Here is a 23,934-nt window from a genome sequence, read left to right on the forward strand (position 1 = left end):
CTTACATAGTTAGGCTTAACTTGTGTCTAGGTATTAAAAAAAAAAATGTACTAATATGTAATACTATATATAATAATAACTAATATGTAATAATACAAGGAATTATTTTTACAAAAAAATTATAAATATAAACCTATCATATTATTTTGGCCTTATTTTTGTCGTTAAGTGCTTTTATAATCGAGTTATAATTCCAATTGTGTTGTTAACGAGACTGATTGGACCGAACTTAATTAAATCACTCATAAATTCATTAACAGATTAGGTTTAGCCGTTTAACGCACTTTCAAATTAACAAACGGTAATTAACAGTTTACTCCAAATTGAAAACTTTTAGTGCTTTTCAAATTGTTTTTCAAGAAGTACAACTGTACAGTAGCGCGATTCTGTACACTCGGTAGTATAAAGTATCGAGAGTTTGACGTTTTAAGTGTACTGCAAAAATAATTCCGACGGTGCTCGCTAGAGGAGCTGATTTGGTTTTCGTACAAAATTCTTCGATAGCTAGCCGGTTGTAGTAGGGATAGAGAACTGCAAATTCAAGTTTCGATTTTCTAGCCTTTTTAGTATTTTTTTTATTCGTAATCTAAATTAAATCATAAGTATAATCACTTAGGTCTAACCTTGACACTTATCATAATCGAAATCGTTACAATTACTTATTCTACTACAAGCTCGTTAAAGGGTAGAGCCTTATGAGAAGTGCTAGCAAGAAACGGCTACCCTTTTCAATCTCAAAATATTTACAATGTGGTTGATACAATAATTGATTGATGCAATTTAGTAGTGCATTATATAATATAAGGACAGTCTTTATTTCATCGCTTCTCTTGTAAGCCGGCGGAAGGCCGCGACCGACGGCTTTACTCTTAAATAAATCTCTTGAACAATATGGCTCGAGTTGCGACGACTCCCATGTCCCGTCTAGATTCCCAATCTGGACCTCCGCGCAACTGTTGCTCTTACTACTGTTACACAACCGGGATAGTTATAAAGATAACTCATACTAGGTTTTTTATTTATTAACTACTAGCCGCCCGCGACTTCGCCCGCGTGAACAGATTTTCCATGGTAAATAGTATTACTACTACTACTAGCTTCTGCCCGTGTTTTCGTTCGTAAAGATTTCTCATAGTAAATACATAGTATCCTGTGTGTTAATCTAGGATATCTGTGTATAACATTTTATTTCGTTTCGTTTAGTAGTTTTTTCTTGAAAGAGTGGCTAACATACTTGCATAAAAAAATTACCTCCGTACAAACTTTCTCATTTATAATATTAGTAGAATTATTTACTCAGATAGACTTCTATCTGTAATCATTAAAAAGGTGTTGCATTTGCTATATTCGCCGCATTTTTTCCACATTTTCCAGAAATTTCATCAACATTTTAAATACACTAATGCCAAATTGTTCGAACCGTGCCTGAGTAGTAAACATTTACCGATTAATTATTAATTACATATGAAAGTATAAAAATAACATCAACATATATAAATACCGCGGTATCTGTGAGTCAGGCGACATTGTGGTTTATCAGCCACTTACCTACAAGTCTGCTGACCCAGTTCAATCGCACTGACGGTTCATGGCCGCTGCACTTTTGTTTTTTTGTAAAGTACCACAAGTAGAGTGACGCTAAAGATATGTGAAGATATAGAAAATATAGTTTTTTGCAACATTACGCTTGTTACCTCCGAAGGTTTAATAAGGTGGATAAAAGTATGAAATATGTCCGTGTTGAGCAGTTTATAATGTACCATGTAAAAGGGGACAAGCATTTTATTAGATACGAATCATCTCCGCCAAACGTTTGGCATAACGTTTAGCATTTTATAAAAGCAATCTAGATTTTTTGTTCAGAATAAAAGGGACATTGCAAATAATAGAGACAGTTTTTAATATATGGAAGAAAAATTAAAGAAATCATTACTACCGCCCATTTTTCTATGTGTAATAAGATACCTTCGAAAGTACCTTATAAACACATACTTATGATGCAAATACTATAAATCAAGTACAAAAACCCAGCAAAGATTTTTCACCCATCTCTTGTTTACCCTTCAAGGCCATCTTTAATTATAATAAACGCTTGTATTTAAAACCAATTAACTATGCTTGTACATTTTTATTACTTAAAACCATGCCATGCATCGTTTCAAAGTAATTACTCGTATTAAAGAAGTATATCAACAGGGTTAATCGTTTGCATAATTAAATTTAAAAATGGCTAGTATGTATGTTTGTTACTTTAGTTTAGTTTAATTTCTCTTGTATTCCAGTGGTCTATATTGCGTGACATATGTGACTGCTGTTCAGACGGTACTAGGTTTGAATCTAATGTTGGACAAAGTGTTGTTTGAATGTTATTTCGGGTCCGGAGTTACTACTAGATTTAGTTTTATTCTTGTCATCTATGATATGGGACTATCATTGTAATTTTTTATTAAAATATGCTCGATAGTAGCCCGGTGTGTCGGGCTATAAAACAGGCTCTTCCTCTATTAAATGAGACTAATATTGAAGCAAATTGTGAGTGTATTTCTGACATCTCTGTCATCACCTTCGTGTATAATAGACGTTATACATCTAATATATAAAATTCTCGCGTTACAGTTTTCGTGGCCATACTCCTCTGAAACGGCTTGACCGATTCTCAAGAAATTGTGGGCATATTGAGTAGATCTGAAAATCGGTCAACATATATTCTTCGTGCCCCTAAGTGACACAATTTTTTTTTATTTATATGGCAAAACAACGTTTGCCGGGTCAGCTAGTACATATATTATAGATATTCTGGCATGTCACAAAAAAGTCCTAAAGTAAAACTAACTACAAAATTCTACACTGTCTTTTTTGTGTTTCATATTATTACGATAACTTCAATATTTTCATTGTTAATATACTTTTATAGACACATAGGTAACTATGAAGTTACTATAGCATCAGCTGACACAAACTATCGCTATAGCGTCGCACACGCACTGTGACGTCATCTTTACACATCAACGTGCACGTCTGTACACGTATACGCATTATGCGTATACGTCGATCTTTTTGTTCTGAATTATTAAAATTACTCGCGTCATCTGACATATATTTTATACGACGAGATTTTTATTTTGTTTTTGTTGTTTTTTGAGGAAATAAAGGACTTGTTTTAATAAGTATGTGAGTGTTTTATGTCATAGATTTTTGAGGATGTAAAAAACTTGTTTTTAATATAATTAAAAACAAGTTTAAGTGTGTAACTTAGTATAGGGTAGGCAGAAGCGAGAGTGTATTAAAGTATAATGTGTATTAAGCTACTGTGAGCAGATAATTGCTTTTGATATAGGATTTTGATTTCGTTTTCTTAGTCAATGTAAGTTGTAAAGATTATCTGTTGAATAAAATAGCTGGGGACTTTGTATCTCTTCAACTCTGTTTTAACCGACTATAAAAAGGGAGAAGTTCTCAATTTGTTTGCTTTTTACATTATAACTCTTTAGTGTGTCAATCGATTTCGAAGTTTCTTTTTAAGTTGATGCTTTCTATGTAGCCCAAATTAAATATAATTTAGATATGACGTGAAGGCTTTTGATATATCCTTCAAAATATATAACTTTGTCTACATAATTGTTTCATAATGCTAATAGGGTGACATTACGCTTTGCAATTTCGGTTTTTACTATATAGTTTTATACCAAGACAAATTATAATTTAAGCCTATCTAAACCCTAATTAACACATATTCTTAATTAAACAGCACCTATAATCTATCCAATTACGTTAATCACCATTTTAAAACTAATCTGTTAGTTAGATAACTTCTAAACCTAGTTATCAATGTGCCTAATACCTAGCCTCGTATAGTGATAACATGGTAATATGCTGTTATCAGCGTTGATAACACTTATCATATTCAAGTGCATCGCTGGTACCAAAACTGTTCCGCCATTTTGTTGTGACGAAACATGGATGGCTAATGTTATATTAGAATTGTAATAGTTATGCAATTTTGTTTTGTTTTTCTTGACGTTTTGGCTTAGGATAGAATATGGCGGTTGTAGTTGCATATGCTATTTCATTTTGATTATCTTGATGATTCAGTAAAGATTGCGATATTGCTTGGTTGTGATATTTTCGTGCGATTTAAGATTTCAGTAATTTATGTAAAAGAAATTCACATATGCTTTATTTATAGAGACAATTTCAATCAAAAATAGATTTTATATTTAATTGATTTTATAAATCTTACTGAAAGATTTAATTTTCAGTCTGTAACGTAGTTATAAACCTACACACAAAAATAAAAGTTTTCTTTATTCATTAACTTTAAAATTGACTATACAGACTTTATTATGATTAACAAGTCTATAAATCACTATTGACCGAAGTAAGTGCCTAATAGGAAATTCCCAAATTGAAACTGTCATATAAATTTCAGGAATACAAGCTATACATATAAGAAAGACATACATATATCCCAAAATTGATTCCCCACAGAATTGCCTCTCCCCGGATATGAACCGGCTATCTCCCCATCGTGTCGGGACCTTGGCTCGGCTTACGCAACCTTATCTTATCAAACCAATTATAATGCTAATACAAATTACAGTTATCAGGTGAAATTGTTATGATAAGAAAGTTAGATATCTTGTTTGAAAACGTCTTGACAATTTTACAGGAAAATGTGATGAAATATCAAAAAATAAAATGTTAGTTTTTGTTACAACGCGTGTATAACCTTATTATAGTAAAACCTTAATTAAGTTAGTTATTCTACTGTAAGTGTGTATGTCACTGAACTTCTCTTAAACGACTGGACCGATTTTGATGAAATTTTTTTGCTTGTTCAATGGGATCTGAGAATGGTTTAGATTCACAATTTTGACCGCTGGACAATGTTTTTTTATTTGATTTTTATGGCAAAACAACGTTTGCCGGGTCAGCTAGTAGTTATATATATATCCATGTAATATATCTTTATGTTATTTAAACAAAAGTATGGGCGATTTGCCTGAAATAAATGATTATTTAATTTAATTTAATAATATTCGGTTTCTAAATTTAACTTTTTCTTTTCAATAGGTAAGTCAACCTACTGTCAAACTTGTTCCGGCTATCAGAAGACTTTTGATCGTTGTCAGACTTTCAAGCTTCTGACTACTGTTAACGACTGTCAAAGAACTTTGAAAATGACAACCAGGACCCAGAATTATGGTATAGTAGATCTTTATAAGATGTATAATCAATGTTGTTCCGCGGAGACTTTTACAAACATACAAACATCGCACACAATGTTAACCAGACATCCTGAAACGTCTGTAGATCATAAAACTAATCAGCTTCTTCTTATCGTATGGTTAGTGGTCAACCTAGTGTCACAGTTGTTCAAGCCGACCGAAGGCCTTTGACGTGGCTTAACGACGGTTTTTTTAATTGATAACAACCGGGACCGACTTTTTACGTGCCCTCCGAGGTTCATATACCACTATGTGGTCACCCAAGAGGATAGTAAATTTTCACCGACAGGTCATGGTTCCACAAATTATTTTGCCGTTTGAAAAATACGAATTCCTTTTAAAAAATAATATATTTACATTATTATTAAGGTATAAATTACAGTAACAGCAAAAATAACTACTTAGTTACTTTTGACCTTGTAACCTCTAGTTAACTTAATAACGACTGTTATATCTTTGATAAATTATACTCTTTATACACATGTAATAGTAACAAATTATAGAGATACTGCCTTTTGGTTTGATAGTTAGAAACTAACCCGCACTTGGCCAGCGTGGTGGACTCACGGCCTAACCCCTCCCTCATTCCGGGAGGAGACCCTTGCCCAACAGTGGGACATTAATGGGTTAAATTTATTTAGTAAGAAACTGGGGAAAAGGATGACTTAGGTACAATCTCGGGCTAACTGAGAATTGTTTTTAAGAAAAGGTTTTGTGTGAATTATTTTAAGAGTTGAGCAAATAATAATCATCGGCTAGACTATAATTTTACTGCAATTCACGAGGTTTGTTTCAAATTTTGGTATTTATTGAAAAGTACCTCATGATTAGCGGTTGTTTAAATTACTATTTGGAAAATAGAGTCGACAATTCCAAAATACTGCAACTTTCATAGATTTTTAATTTATTTTCTTTCGAATGAAAAACAGCTGTAATTATCAGTCATGATGGAAAAAAACAAAACCCTACTCAATTCTTTGACAGCTTTTTCAACAAAAAACTCCCGTCACATTTCGGCAAAATGAAAAAGCGTCATTTAAAATATTTCGCGGCTTTAAATTTTTCACAAATATCACAATTTTAATCATTGCAACGTTCCGTTCCGAAACTGCACAAAGAATATGTTCTGATTGTGAAAAAACGCTTTTTATTCTTTTGTATGCCTTTTGTAAAGCAACAAACAGCCAAATTAGGGACACATAGGTCCTGTGTAATGGCTTATGTAAAAAATATGTGGTTTATAACCACTTTTGTGAAGATTTCTAGGACTTTCCTCCTTTTGTTCAAGGTGGAATAAGTTTTGAGGTTATGTTAGTGTTCTGTTTATCATAAACAATGTAGAGTATCAATGTTTTTTTTTCTTGATTACATAGACAAGTGTTTTATTAATGACATCATGAAATAGACTATAAAAATATGTTTACTTTATAAATTTTAATGTAGTCCACTAAACAGTTTAAAATAATTAACATCAATTTAAATACTAAGTATGTATTATATAACACGCTTACATAATTCAACTATAAATGACTAGTTCATTAGTAACATAGGAAACAAAACCTTTTATCTAACGCAGGAAGCCGTCCAATCACTAATTATTTTCATACAAACAATCCATTTGACGACGAAAACATTCAAACAAAAACAATCCGCTATAGAAGCAATTAATATAATAAAACCTCCATTTAGGCCAAACAAACTACAGACTGAACTAGCGGGCGTACGCACAAAAATATATCTGTCTCGCTCTAACGTATGTAAAACTGATAGTCTGTCTCCCTCGCTCGTTCGAAATACCGTAAGCAAGAAACTCGGTGGGCGGGCAACGTGGTTTTTTTTCACGGTTAGATAACGGCCGAAACGGTTTCGTATCTAAGCTCTTTTCCGTAACGATGTTGACTTTTGGCGACGATAAAGAACCTGTTTTTTTAACAAAATGGCGGATAATGTGATTGGCGCGTAAAATCTGCAAAATATTTGTGCGATCGTTTGAGGTCGTTTTAATTACGATTCACGTTATTCATGGAAAATTCCGCGATAGTTTTTACGTTTGAATATTTATTTTGTTTACCAACGTTATAATTGCTTTAATCACGCAAAGAGAATTACATAACCTAAAATCTTTTGAGTGCTCACTCTAAAGAAAAATGGTCGTTTTTAGACTAGTTTAATCAACTCAACAATGGCAGTAAGACCTCATACCCTTAAGAATTTCCAACAATAAACTAATCCATTATAGTCGAAGACAATGCCACGCCATAATAATTCATAACATGACGTTAATACATCAAATGAAAAACGTTTTGACTTGTCAATAATATAATACTTCCTTAAAGCGCCATTTTGGTTTTTTATAATTAGTATTAATCATCAGTTGACTGTGGTTGGCTGACCGTTTCCACGCATTACCTAATTGGTCAGTTTTTGAGTCAGTTTTACCTATTACTAAATAGGCAAATACCCGCCCAACTTTACCTACTAATTTTAGTGCGCAGTTGTAATTTAATTACTATAAAATATTATACAATAATAAGGCGGAATGACGTATGCCTTGCATAGATAAAAACAGGAATTGTCGTTGATATTTTTCCGTACATTTTGCTATGGAAACTGAAATTATGCATTTAATTTAATATTTCTGTAGTAAAAATACTTTATGCAACTGAGGAAGGATAATTTAATAAGTAACTATAAAGCACAATGTGCATTAAAACAGTTCGTGGCTTTAAAACTGTAATTATAGGTTTATGTAAGTTACTAGTCACAGAGATATAAAAATTAATGTTGTTGAGTAATCACTGGTTTGTAAACGAAAAACAAACATTTTAAAAAAGTGTATTTGTACGATTCGTTAGGTACACCTGCATTCATCGATGGTAGATAAGCAGTAATGAAAAAAGGCCTACTGCGAGCTATAATTACATCGAAGCCTGAACTAAAACTCATGCCTTTCCCTCAAATTGATGGTTATTCCGAGCCTCGAAAGCCTTTCATTGGACGTTCTATGATAACAAATATTTTTCTGCCTTTTAGAAAGTCATAACGGACGCGGTTTTAACCATTAGTATATTCGACTGATCACGATTCGATTCCTAGATCAAACAAACGGGTTTTTTTTAACTAATGGACTCTCTACAATAACCCAAAGTTAAGTTAACGATATTCGACTCACTTTATAAAGAATTTATTAAGATATAAATGTCACTTCTGCTTTGTCTGTCGTTAGTAATAGCTGTGAATAAATAATGTTAGAAAGTTTGATACAAAACAATTTCCAAATGAAACCTAATTTAATGTGCAAACTGCGTATTTGTGCCACGCGAGAGTAAAGTAACGTAATCTAGACATCAAGGTTGCGCCCTTGGTCCACGACACCAATACCCTCTAATGTATGTAATTACATATTTATTTAACATTGACAACACTACTGAGCTAAATTTAGATTAATTTTTAACATACAAGCATGTGACAGAAGAGGCTGAGTGACGCCATGTTGTCAAAAAAAAAGCAAACTGTCAAATTATGCGCGGGAAACAGTGAAGAACCATTTAAAAAAAAAGTAATGTGTCAAAAATATGCCTCAATGAAAAAAGTAGTTCTATAACGTCAGGTTTTTAAAAAGCAGAATCTTTCTAGCTCTTCTTATTGGCTATACCTTTCGTACTGGCTGTAAATTCATCAAATACATCTTTGACAAATCAACGTCTCCATTTTACTTGATTTTGATTTAATAATCGGCTTCTTAATAACTTTGTAGCAATAACTAAACATCTGTTTATTAGTGCCATGTGTTTGAAACTATCTGTATTTGAGGTTATATTGATGTTAACATTGAATAAGCGAGCTAAATTTAGATAATTTTAATTCCTATTGAAGGATGTCAGGCAGATTGAAGTGCATTTGTATTGATGTTATAGGCTGAATGGAGTGTTGTCTGTGTCTCGTCGATTTAAAAGTTAGAAATGTCAATTTTTGGCGCGGAAAATTAATGAAAATGTTTGAGAATAAAGTCTCGATTCTAAGTTATTTTCTATTTGTTTGAAAATCTGTCATTTGTCAAGCTTCTAGGTGGCATTTATTTTTAAATGTTTTGAGATTGAAAACAATGCATATTATACAGTATTCAATCGACTGCAACCATCGTAATTTATTGTCACCCAAAAATAAATAATTTTAATTTTAACTAGATGTCGAAATATTCAGATATTGTCGTAATTGATTTTCATAGAAAAGCGCTTATTATAGCTCTACCTACATATATTATATGACATGAAATATTTAAAGCAAAAAGGTACTATAATATTTCACCACATTTTATCATATAACATTTACGATTATTTGAAGTGTGCGGCATTATTTAGTATGTTTAATCCTAGTCAAACGTGTTATCAGTGGGCTGGCATATAATCCCCTTATCAGCGTGATAACGGCCGCTAGTGAAATGTCATGTTTTCAGGCTACACTCGTATTTGTAGGTTATGTTAGGTACATAACCTACAAATATGAGTTATATACAGATATGTTGTAAGCTAGATTATTAGATATTTAGAATAATAGTAACTTATATAATTTTAATGTTGTTGAAGGTCGTACTCGCAGGGATTTTAGGGTCCTTTTTTAAACCTACGGTTTCCAACCAGTGGTCCGCGGAAGTCAAAATATGGTCCGCGAATGATTTAAAAAATTTAGAATTTTTAGGATGATTAGTACACTTTATTTTTAATATACTAACATAGTGGTCCCTGCTTCCCAAGAATAAGATAATAGTGTTCCCGGACTAAGAAAAGGTTGGGAACCCCTGTTTTAAATAGACAACTCCTGCACTAGGAATTGTGGAATTTCACTCCCATCGGGAGGGTATTTCCAAAAAATCTTCTCTCTGCGCTTCTAAAGAAATATCTATACAAAATTTCACCTTTCACTCAGTATTTTCGGCTGTGCGCAGTCCAGTCGCAGAAATAGTAACGGAAAAGATATTGTACCCCATTGATTAAAATCTCGATATCGGCCTAAAGTTCGACTAAAATAAAAGATTAAACATGCTTAAGCTTCAATTATGATACGTTTTAACAAATCTCAATCTTCACTAAATTATAAGTGAATTTTAAATACTAAACACATTTATACAAACAAAACCTCGCCCGTCGTCGCCCGCGGTCCACCTACAACTTTGTAACTTGGTATTTTTCTTGCTACATCAAACATTAAAACAAATTACGTTTTAAACTTTCAGTCTGTAGATTATCTCCTGAATTTCCTTGAAATATTTAATTCACTCGCGTACATAGCTTTATGATTTACTTTTTTGTTTTTATAAAGACGAATCCCGGACTAAGAATTGCTCTCGTGTTGCGGGGACTATTAAAAATATACAAACAACGGACACAAAGCACAACCAGACCCGAAACAATTATTTTTGGATCGTACAAATAATTGTTCCGTCTGAAAATTAAAATTGCCTCAATAGTTTAGCCGCGAATTAGTATCTCTGCCAATTTTCGCATTAGTAACATAAGTGTGGATATTTTTCTAGATCTTTCGACCAGAAAATTATTACTTCTGACTAGATCCAGACAGTTCAGTTTTCTACAGTCAGTACTATTGACAACTGGCTAGCTATCGACAAATGTATGAAAAACAGCGTCCCTAGCGGCAGTCGCAGGAACTATTTTTCTTATGTCGTTTAAAACGTCAAATACTCTCTAGAAATTCGCGCTACAGGATTGTTTCACAAAATTATAATTTCTTCATTAAATTTATCATAGATCAAGCTATAAGGAAGCATTTAATTTACCTACAGTTATTTTTCCTTCGCCCATTGTGAATCTAATGTAATTCAATTAAATCGCGGAAACGTTTGACGGCCATCTTACCTTGGATGCACGCAGAATTCTAGATTTTAGATATATTTTCCTGACTTGCAAGGACTTTGGAATTGAAACGCGGAAGATGAATTGAGAAGGAATGTGACATCATCATCTTAGTGATGGAAGCTTTTTACTGTTTCATTACTAGGCGATGATGTCCTCTCTTAATTAGAGAAATCATCCCGACCTACTGGGCAAACTGGTTAGGGACTTTATATTTCTTAAAAACGCTTTCGAAGAATCAAACTCGTAATCTGCATAGCTGGTTGAATCCCTTGTCTTTCAAATGCAGTCCAATTTTAAGTGAGATAACTTTTCCTTACTTTACTTTTTATAATTACTTGAACAAAGAAGAAAATTCTCTTTTATATAATCCGCTCTTACTAACCAAAATTTGCTCATATCTCTATTATCATACATGCGAAAGTAACTGCACGTTTGGCGCAGTGGTTTAAGCGGTCACCTCGCCGCAACAACCGTTTCGCCGCGTGTGGTGGGTTCGAATCCTACCCGGGACAAATCTTTGTGTGATGAGCACGAGTATTTGTTCTGAGCCTGGTTGTCAATTTATCTATATAAGTATGTATTTAGAAGTATATAAGTATGTTTATCAGTTATTTGGTTACCATAGTACAAGCTCTGCTTAGTTTGGAATCAAATGACCGTGTGTGAGATGTCCAACAATATTATTATTATTATTATAACTCTTCCTATCAGTGTCTTTTTCATGCCCAAACCAGTGAACCGATTTGGATGAAATTTTGTACAAAGTCAGCTTGACACCCAAGAAACGACATAGGATAGTTTTTATCCCGATAACCCCACGGTAACAGGAACTATCCGGGTAATAACCCATAGAACTAATAGTAAGAGTATAGTAAAAGTCATAGGCTAAAACTCCTTCATACAGTTAACCAATTTCGATATCAAATAATTCGTCAGGTACTTACCACCACTCAAACCGATGCGTTTAAAAAGCACGTGACTATCAATTAATAAAACAATTGCAACAATTTCTTAAAACGTGAAACTTTCCTCGACAACTGATTCAACTCAAGGGCGAAACATTCAGGAGCAATCACGTTGATTGAACGCAAACTAATGTCAAATCAATCATACTATTCCACTACTATAATAGGGATGATAACTAATTTTGTTTTTCTAGTACATCATCTAGTAGATTGTGAAAAATAATTACACACGTATTTGTCTATTTTGTGCATAATCAAGTTATTACCGCGATACATTGAGTTGAAAAGTCGCATGACGTCACGTTAGAGTACAAAATGTACAACACCGTGACGTCATCAGCCCCCGGTTCATAACTTTAATGCTATTTAAGTAAGTCTTACTTTATTGGTTTTTAATTAAAAAATACGTGTCTAATATTTTAAATTATCTGACTGGCGGACTAATTATAATTTCTGTTCTGTTACCTTGGAAACATACCTATTATGAACTCGTCTACTGTAGCCAAAAAACTAACGAAAGACTTTTGGACTATGATTACTGACGTATTTAAAAAGGTTTGTAACCATACAGTCACTAACCAGTCACCATAGTTTGGTTAACTGCTAAGACAATACGATTTCGTACAATACACAATCTCGTGGAGACAATTGCAAAAATAATATGTTGATAGTATTAAATACTAGGGGCCAGTTTCAAAACTTATAAGTAAGTGTTAGATAACCTATCTGCCAAATAAAATATATAACAGCAAATGTATAAAATCAACTATCAAGAATTGAACTGATAGACAAATTAAATTAGAGGTCTACTTTTCTTAGTGCTTGAAACTTGCCTGAATTCTACTTGAACTATAGCAACAATAAAATCGCTCGTCAGATATTTATTTCATATTTACCAATGATTTATATCTAATTGTTATCTAAACAACAACACAAACTAAATACTAACTATTATTTGCAATTCTTTTAACTGGTCACCCATCTTACAACCAACCTTACCAAGAGTAGCTTAACCTTATTGACATCAGAAAATGATAGTATAATAAGTGTTGTACTGTGTGATGACGTCACAAGGTCATCCCATATCGTCCTACAAAGGACGAAGGTTTCATGTTAACAAAATGTTAGCACTCTATCATGCGAGTATTTGTGTCAAGGCGACAGCCAGTTAGTGCGAATTACGTATTTGTCGGCGAAAATTTATTGTTTTGTTTCTATGAAGGTTTTGTATTAGAATAACTCTTATAGAATGGTCCATTTGTATCAAATTTTGTGTCAATAAGAGAGTTTTACCCCAGCATGTAGTTTATTGTTGCCAAAATTGATCAGAATTGCTTCAAAAATTAGTTTTGAACGAGTAACAGGCAAATGTAATCACTTTTGCATTTAAGTTGGTGCTCTCTCACTGCTGAAAACATATCTCCTGAAATGAGAGAGGTGCAAGAGTTTTGAGTCCACCACACAAGACTCATATGACGAATTTATTCAAGAACTTTTTGTAGAATTCAAACGTGCGATATTTTCCTACACTGTAGAAGTAAATCAATATCTAATACACACATACCTACATAAAACCATGCATTTTGTCCATCGGATAGACAGAAACCAAAAAAAAACTTTTTCAGTACACTCACACACAACTATGAAAATTCATTACCATTAAAGATTTGACTCTACCACTTGCGTAGGAGACCAATAACTCATACCTCGGCTATCTTTGTTTAATTTTCGCCTATATTTTTCAGATTAACTAACGAAAAGCAAAATATAGTTCCCTAATTCATCCCTAATCGTCCAATTACACTATGACCTTTCGTTGAAGTGGGTAGTGTGAAAAATGGCCTGGCTAACGAGCAGTATTTGTCATTGATAGATGACTGTTAATTGTCCACAGATGTCAGTAGCGACTTATTTGGTTGCCCCTGTTATTATGATTGGTGTTTAAACGATAGATAGATAAGGTTAAACGTTGAGTTTGAAATTCAATAAATTTAGATCTACTTTGTTTTGTGGGTGAAGTATTGTTTAAAAGTTTTGTTAACTGGGTTTGGATTGTCGTAGGAGCTTGTACTAAACAGTGATGCTGAAAAGTGATGAAAATTGAAACTATATAAAGAACACTGAAAAACTAAAGTATTCGTTCATTCTAAAGGCACGTATGAGAGTGCAATACTTGTTTTAAAATGGTTAATGATTAAAGTTGGTATACTATACATATAAACCTGTCGTATTAAATTCAAAATCAATAATTATGTTCGTTACTACCCACCAAAAAAATACACCTAAAATAAAACGAATTTAACATTTTTAAACACATTTTCACCTAAATCTATTTTTTCTTAAACGGCTACCCATCCAAATCCAAACCTCACCAGCACTCCCACGCTCATAAAACCTGCGCACACGCCGCTTACTTTATCGTTCAGTAACAAACAGTAAAACTAAACAAATTACAGTGCGCAAACACTAATTACTTACACAATCTGTTGTCAACGTTTATGGCCAGTTAACAGACCATTACTGAAACCTGTAAAGTGTGTCTCTGTGTGTCTCTGTGTCTCCGTGTCTCCGTGCCTCTGTGCTTGTGTGTCTGTTAAGAATACATTAAAGTAGTTGCAGATGAATGAATGGTTAGGAATGAGAGGTTTTCAAAAGGGTTTTGAATTGTATAATGAAACTATTTAAAATTCTTTGCAGTTTACTTTACTGTGTACGTATATTGTCATGTTAGAGTAGTGTCTTTAAATGTGTAAAAGAGACAGTAATACCTCTATTTGCTAATATGAAAAACTCTATCATTATAAGACAGTAACTTTACTATGGCTTTTCTAGTGTTGAATACGCAGCGCCATCTCTTGTCAGACTTAAACAAACTATATTAATCTATATACTGTCATTTTATAAATACTTTAATATTTATACTCTTATAAACATGCATAATTTATTCAAGCCTTTTGTAACAACTTAAAAAAACTAATCAATCATAATTTTGTACCTTAATCCCCAAACAAATCTATACTACTCATATACATTTTTAACAAAAAAAACTCTTCATCAAAAACTGCTCCAATCTGCGTCCTCTACCCACCCAACATATACAACAAGCGTGTAAGTATCATGCGCGCAGTTCTAGCACACAAGTGCGCGATGCGCGGGAGTCGGCAAATAAATAAAGTTGTTCGCTCGGTCTAGGCCGCGCCGCTCTATACCAAGGTCACTATACGAACTCCATACTCACTTGACTGGTTAGGATTTTATCCTGAATATTTATTTAATAATATAAGACTTGTTTTTCACCCTTATTTGAGAGATATAAGACTTGGTTTCTACGTAACGTTATATCAATACACTTTTTCAGCTAACCTAGGCAACCTTACATAAGAAATGATTCAAAGGCCAGGTTTCGGAATATTTTATGTGGTTTTAGGCTTATTTCAGTAAACACAATAATTATTTACTTTGAGACATGTCTGAATAAATGTGATGAGTGATTAGAAAATGTGGCTCAATTTCAGAATTTACGTGAAAAACTAATTTTCGCTTGAAATATATTTTTATATGCAAAAAAAAATCCATTGGTTTCGTTACTTCTTTTTTGAGATAATAATAACCTTTAACTAAATAATGTTAGTTATAACCTTTACCTAGAAATTGATACATGACATCACACTCATATCACGAATCTTTTACAACCAATCATTTTACTCATCGAAAAACCCGCTGTACAACTCATACATCACTTAAAATAAAACCTACTATACCTACATAACTAAACCTAACTAATTCTCATTAACCTTCAACATGAAAACTGAACAGAATCCATATAAGGTAAACTCCGAACTCATGGTCACTGCATGCGCAGGCGCAGACCTAACCTAGAAACGAGCTGCATTTCGTGACATTGCGCAGTTGTGTGCGTGGCCCATTCACACAACTGCATTTGTGTGTGTCATAGAACTAACACGATATCTAAACAACTCTAACAAACAATTCTAAACCTTATTTTGTGAGCGTTAGAGATGATTTGTGCAGTTGTGTGTGTTTAAATTATTTGTAAAGTCAGTTTGACATGGCATTGGTCGCTTTTGGTATGATAAAATGGGCGTTACTATATTCGTTTCGTACATTTATAGAATACTTTGCGTTTGACGTTTAGTGTTGTGACATTTTTGTGTATGGAGGCTATTGTGAGTTGATTTTTTTTAAATATTTTTCTTGAAGAATATGTTTTGAGGAAAATTTGCTTGGTTTTCACATATTTATAATTAAAATTAGTTTTAGTTGTTAACTATTTAATTAATTTAATTTTGACCGGAAGGAGGTTATTTGTTAATTAAAATATAATTTTAATCCTACTAATAATAAAAAATAGCAGCACACGTGTATTTTTTTAAAGGGTATTAAAATATATCTACCTTAAAATAAATTGAAAACTTTTTAAAAACGTTCGTCGGTGTATTTAATTACCGACATTTTATTGAAATCGAATCATATTATTTCTTTAATCATTTTCAATTTCCTATTTAAACAAGCATCTGGTTTTTAATAATTATTAAAAAATATATCGTCCTGAATACTTACGGGTATTTTTCAAAGGATACTGCCCAAAACCAGACAGTTTACATCTACCAAAAAATATTCTAGCACTTTCAATAACAGTTCTACCATAGACAAAATCATAAACAAGTTTCATCCGTAAGTCTAGGACATTAGGGCGTCCTGAATATGAAATAAGGCCACTATTTAAGCACAAGGCTGTTTAAATATTTACTATTAGTTCTTATATACTATTATATATATTTATTTTGATCTTCAACGAGTGTTTACTTTTATAGTAGTAGGTAGTTCGTTTCTAGGTTTGTGTGTGATTTTTATTGTAGTAAGAAGAAGATATTGAGTTCCCGTTTTAGAAATAATGCGTATAATTAAGTAAGTAACGTAATAAAAATTAGTTTTACCGAACAGAATAAGATTGATTAGTTTATTGAAAAGATTTTATACTATAGGTAAGTACATATACATATTTGTACATAAAATAACACCTTCTTCCCATAGAGATAGGTTGAGACCTGAAATTGGATGTTATTTTTTTTAATATATTTTTGTATTTGCTGACAAACAAACTTTCAGTTTCAAATCAGTTTTAAAGTACAAATACCGCAAAGTCGCCACATTCATTTTTGGGACAAAAACCATCTGCAATCATTCGATATTAAATTTAATCATAATTAATAACAATTTCAATTTACGCTACAACACTTAACAACATCTTAAAAAATCAGTTCAATGATTCACATGTAATCTAAGCCACATGTCCTAAAACTGCACATTTGGTTACATCGAGTAACACTCGGCCGTCGGCCCTGACATACAATACGTGACTTATGTATGTATGTATGTATATCTGGATGTATACTGACATAATCTTGTATAGAAATGTGTGCTGGCTGATTTGTTGTAGGATTTTGTGAAGATTGTAGTGAGGCTTTCGACAATAATGCGTGATTTTGAAGGTTATATTTGTGGAAAACTCATGAAAATTTAAAATGTTACGATTTTTAAACAAGCTTATTTATTTCGCTACTGCTCTCTTCATGAATGTAGATAGATATTCGTAAGTTAGCATACAAACAACTATACGATCAAATTGAAATGGCAGTTCAAAAAGACATTTATATACAAAACAGCTATAATTTATTAGTAAAGAGATTTTACTCGCGGGTTATCGTGGTCATATAATAACAATTATGGCGTTTTGGTGCCAAAAAGCGATAAATTTTTATCAACAACTAACTAGCTATCAAGCATTCTTTTGTAACTCCCGTAAACTATTTTTCAGGCAGATTTGAAATGCCGAAGTCTCGATAATCGTACTGAGTGTTGTAAATCACGCTACAGGATTGAACCATGATATAAAGTTGTCAAATCAGTCTCAAATATAACCTAACTTTTCTCCTGCCACGCGTTCACCTCATGTTTTTGAGTGGAGAAATAGTTTCATCACATAGGGGTGTTTACAATTCTATCAACATGACGATAGAAAGTAAAATAGTGCCTTGAAACCTTTCAAGTTCATTGATCCTTACATATTTGTTAAAATAATGACAACTTAGAACCATCATTGCTCTTAAACTTTTGTGTTGGGTAATTATTATCATCTACTACGGACTACGTATACTTATATATATAATTATATAGGTATCCGTATAATATAAGATATTTTATATATTATATATTCTATTTTATAATCGACTAATCTAGCTCAATAAACTACTAGTTTCTGCTCGCGTCTTCGTCTACGCAAAAAAGTTTTCCGGGGTAAGGGTATCCTATGTGTTAATTTATTTCACAAACTGCCTGTGTGCCAAATATAATCAAAATCTGTTCAGTAGTTTTGACGAGAAAGAGTATCAAGCATACATACATGCCTAACAAACTTTTGCACTTAACTTATAATACGAGATTGACTCACAGTCATAGATACTAAAAGAAATAAAAAATAATTCAATTTAAACCTACAATCTGTATAAAAGTCACGCATTTATCCATTCCGCTATCACCTCCGATTAGCAACAAAGTATAATAATAGCATGCTATTTCAGCACTGCTATTTAACTAATAAAGCTAAATAATAACCGCTAGTGATAATAGCAGTCGTCATAATTAATTGATTGTAGTTCTTACATTGTTTGTAATTGACACTGCTATGAATACAATGTTGCTTGATGTTGTTTTGATTTATATGATTGTTGTAGGAAATTGATCGATTTTAGGATGTTTTATGTTAGTTATTTTAAAGAAATTAGACAAGCAAATAGCGAAGTAGTCGAAAAATTTATATATTAGTGTTTTGATCGGTCCATAATTATTAGAATCGACATGACCACGTGGCAACTATATAACAGCCAAGCCTTACTTCCAACTATGTTGGAGTCGGCTTCCAGTCTCACCGTATTTTACTGAATACCAGTATTTTACATGCAGCGACTGCCTAATGGACCTCCACAACCCAACTGGGTTAGGTAACTAGGTTATAACACGATACCCCTCAATAAGACTGGTTTTGTTAGACTTATAAGCTTCTACTACTCGTAACGACTGTTAAAGATCTTCGATAATGACAGCCGACTGTCAAAAATCTTTGAAACTTACATTAGGAACCCACAATTTGGCGTGCCTTCCTAAACACGGAAGAACTCGATATGTATAAGATGGTCATATTGGTCACCTATTTACAGAACCACCTCGGCAAGAGTGGCTTTACCTCAAAGATCGTACCGTTCGGTTGTTTTTACTTAGCCACTTAACCAAAATTCACCAAGGGCTGAAATTATTTAGCCATATTCCATGAAATACGGTAAATAACTGTGAAGGTATAATAAATGACTGTGTATTATTATTTTCTAATGTCCTAAGTTCACAGCGGTTTCTCTATATTTAGGCTGTAGAAAGTCAAACCTTTGATCTTTCGCTAAACCAACATGGCGGATTGAAAAAACATGGTGATTGACGATGATTTCTATTTGATGTTTGTTTGATTACTTTAAATGTGACAACCGCTATTTTAATCTCTATATTTATATACCCTTATATCTGCAAATACTTAGTAAATTTATTTAATTATTTGGATTCTATATTTTATTAATTTTGTAGGTGAGAAAAAGCAAATACAATTTTCCGGTTACAAGAGTATTCTTTATTGAAAACTGAAACCAAATAAAGGATAGCAATTTTATTTATATATTTTAGGTTGTTGTATGTCAGAGTCATCGTGCTTTTTTGCATGCTAGATTAACCACTTATCCAATTAATGACATTCAAAAATTATTAACCGATTGCTTCTTTAATATTACCAATAGAAAAACCGTAATTTCGCTAAAAGACTAACAGAGACAAAATATTTACCCAATCTGTAATTATAGCAACAGTCTCCCATTTTCAATTTATTACACGAGTTGCATGCTACTTCATATTCACCTATTTGATATTTTAACACAAACAATTAGCAGTTATTAGGTAGTAAAGTATGCATGCAGGGAAACCCCACTCGTGGGCCAATTAATATCCCACTCTCGGAACATGTTTTGCATCTAATATGGAAAATATTCGATACTTTATAATGCTACAACTTAGTGTAGAATACTATCCCCCGGTTTCTGAGTACATTTAGCGGTAGTTTATCTATTCAATAGCGTTTTTTTGTATGAGTTTTAACGCTATTGAATAAATAAACTGCTGCTAAATGTACCTCAGAAACCGGGGGTATGTCATTAACTCGATTTTCTTCTACTATCGACTACCGACAACCGACTAGCTTTCGAGAAATTTTACACGAAAATTTCTTTAGCGCCTCTAACGGGCGGTGTAGGAACTATTTCGGCGGTGCATTTTAAATGTCAAACTCTCGATACTCGACAGTGCCGACTATTGCAGGTTTGTGGCTGTCGGAGGAATACAGAATTCAGAATTAGGAACATCAGCGACTCTTAAAATTATGCAGCTGTAGCAAAATTATTAATCTAATTATAAATTATATGTCATTTAGGTTAAATGTAATGTAATATAGTTCCTACAACGCCCGTTAGAAGCGATGATTAGATTTTCATACAAAAATTGTCGATAATTAGCGGTTGTTGATAGGAGATATATAGATATAGCTACATTTATTTGGAAATACACGGAATAATTAATTTTAATTTAAGTAAATAGTACAATCCAAGGCTCTCTACTAAGTCGTTGGACTATATTATTAATTAAATGCATTTTGTAGTACTTTTCCGGTAAAGCAAGGTTATTATAAAATATATTGGATTACAGTTGACCTAGTGTTTATTATTATGTATACCTACGTATGTACATATGTTGTGATAACGAGTATTGTTTCTAAGGGAAACTATTTTATAGAGAACTAGGCTAATATAGTATCGATTTTTTATTCAACCTATATCGATTCGAAGTTTTGCTGATTTCTTAAACGACATGGTCTGTGTTATGTGTTATTAGTTATTTATTTATTTAAATCTTCTGAATTAAGACAGCCGACTCTAAAATAGTTGAAAGTAAGGCTAGGCTGATGATTTCAAACTTCTTACATACTGAATGTACAAGGTGGACTTAATTCCAAATGTATTCTCTCCCAGTCAATCTTCGGGTGAAGCTTGGATAAAAATAATAGCATTAATTTTATAAACGCACATTAAAAATGTTCGTTTTAGAACGAAAGATGAATTGACAGTTAATTTAATTAAGTTGGTAACATTGTCTTGACGTGTGGGTAGTCCTGATTGCAGAAAATTAATTCAGAGAATGAAAAATGGAAATCAAATAGAATAGAATAAATTAAATTATAAACGTTATGCAGCTACCTGTTCTGTTAAGTATTAAATATAAATTGTATCAATAAAGATGTCACTGAGAACATAAATAAATGTTTATGCCTTAGTTTAGTATAAACCTTCCAGGAAGACATCTAACAAAAAATGTGGAAATCACGCATTCAAGTTAATCGCACGATTTATTCACATTACGTAATTCTAACAAGATATTGGTCTACCTATCAGTTTTTATACTTGTTTTTCTCAAGCCTATACTACGAATCGTGCGTCACGAAATAGGTATTCGATGATTTCACGATTTATTTGTCTTAATAAGTAATTTTCCTGCTACGCGGAAACAAAGATTTCCTCTCAAGTTCAAGTTAACAAAAGAAGTTGATTCGGTGTGATTCGAAACGCCATTTTCTTTCTTTATTGCAGCGGCCATTTTAGAATTTGCGCGCGCTTCCAACTGTCATTAGGCAGTGATGCCAACATTGTGAAATTACGAGTTGTGTTCGCGTTCAACTATTAAATTACGGGTTCTTAGCCCGCAGTTGTGTGAGCGTGCTTAATTTTGTGCCGGTTATAAAGTAATTTAAGACACATTATAAAATGTTTTAGGTTGTTACAAAAATATTAAATAAAAGACGAAGAATAAGTGTTTATAATGCAGTTAGGGGACAGTTAATTTTATGTATGCTAGAAACATTTCCACCACATCAATCGAAACTGTCTGTGCATACGTATAATCATGGTGACAGACATTAACTGACAACTAAATTTAAAGTTAGATTCGTTTTAGAAATTCAAGGAATAATATTGTCAGTTCAATCAAATATTTAATCCACATGCGATCTCGATCGGGAACCACTTCCGAGGAATGGTAACACAACCGATAATTTTCATGAAAGTTAAATCACAAAACTTCGCAACTACATCCATCGTTGTTCGTAAAAGCGAAACTGTCCTGCGAATTTAGATCGGAACTTTGATATTTACGGAGTTTGTTGAAACGTCCACATAATATCGAAACCGCGAATAAAATCAATACCGGCTAGGTTAAATACCGAAACAATTTCAATGAAAATAGTTTCGATAGAGTTTTGTTGTCAATGGCCAGCGTGCTAGCCACCCCGTAAAGTTGGCAGCACTGCCACAATGGATGCTTATATTAAAATAGTTGCGTTCATGTTTTAATGATTGCGTAACTAACACCTGTGGCCTAGTCATCCATTCATTGGATTTTTTTATGATTAACCGTGTTACACATAATATTATGAAACTATTTAACCGACGGTTGAATTTCTCAATGCCTTTGTTAAATTTTTTGTGTTTGAATTTAAAATAGGTTGGTAGTATTGTTTTTTCAAATAGTTGATGGAATATTTCCGCGTGGATTTTTGTTTTGAAAGTGGAATTTTGTTTTGTAAACTTCGTGGGTAGAAAAATATTTTTTCAAGTAGGTCATTGATGATTAAGATTAAGTTTGATTCTAGACTGAACTATAGTTATGAATTTGTTACGAGTAGATAGGAACGCTAGTATCTAACTTTTATTTTCAAACACAAGTTTCTTGTATATTCAAGTATTCATAGACTATAAATAAGGGTGTTAAATGTTTAATTCAAAATCAGCCATATATTTCTTCTATTCTCTTTTTATTTCATCCTAATAAAAATAGTACGTAGAGTTACAATAATCTATTCAAATGGGAATAAGGCAAGGGAAGTTTGTCAGAATCGTACAAAGTGTCGCTCTTAGGTTTCTACCTACCCCTATGAAAAAGGCGTGATTCTGTGTACATATGTATGTATACGCATTTACCCATAAATTAACCTATAGAAAATACATTCATACATTTTCCATACATTTTCTTCCACGTTCATACACCCATCAGTCAGTCACGCGTAAATAAACACAGACAATGTACAAACATACAAATCAATACGAATCTTGTAGTTTTTACAAAAGTACAAAACATGGTTGATTCATTTTCAAGTAGCGGTCATGTTACGGTTCGGTTGGTACAAGATTCAGTGCCGTGAGAAAGCTTTGCAGACATAATATTAGTTGTCGTGATTGAAGAGTATTTTATTTATGTTTATGATTTAAAATGTTGATTTTGGAAATAATAGTTTCAATGGGATAAAATAAGGAATTAATAATAAACTATGGAGTAGGTTTAGACAACTCGGAATTACATTGTTTTTTGTCAGATACAGTAAGCTTTTTGAAAGTTTTCATTGATTTCCATGCGTTTAAAAAATTGTCGATCAACAAAATATCAAGCTCACAAAGCAAAAAAGTTTTGGATACTAAAATGGGTATTATAATCAATCCACTAAAATAGTTTAAAAGATCCCTCAAATGTCAAATTACGTGTAGTCTTAAGTAGAAAATAATATACCTCTGTAACCGGTAGCAATACTACAAGTGACGTTTATAGTGTCCCTAGTCCCATGGGAACGTCCCATGAAACATGAATATTAAGAATAACGCTTTCTAGTCAAAACTGAACGAAAGTAATCCTTACCTGTTTTAGTTGAAACAA

General features: G+C 32.7%; 1 protein-coding gene across 4 annotated transcripts in view; it reads left to right on the forward strand.

Annotated features, from left to right (window-relative positions):
• Eip93F (Ecdysone-induced protein 93F) overlaps nt 1–23,934 on the forward strand; it is a 242,152-nt gene that overhangs the window by 161,101 nt on the left and 57,117 nt on the right. The window contains exon 1 of one of the 4 annotated variants that reach the window (XM_076130363.1): nt 13,118–16,253. The exons of the other annotated variants lie outside the window; for them this stretch is intronic. The gene's annotated coding sequence lies outside the window, so the exon portion shown is untranslated. Of the gene's footprint in view, nt 1–13,117; nt 16,254–23,934 lie in introns of those variants that run through there. 4 annotated transcript variants of the gene reach the window in all.

The sequence above is a fragment of the Anticarsia gemmatalis genome, chromosome 24 (genome assembly GCF_050436995.1).
Source record: "Anticarsia gemmatalis isolate Benzon Research Colony breed Stoneville strain chromosome 24, ilAntGemm2 primary, whole genome shotgun sequence".
NCBI lineage: Eukaryota > Metazoa > Arthropoda > Insecta > Lepidoptera > Erebidae > Anticarsia > Anticarsia gemmatalis.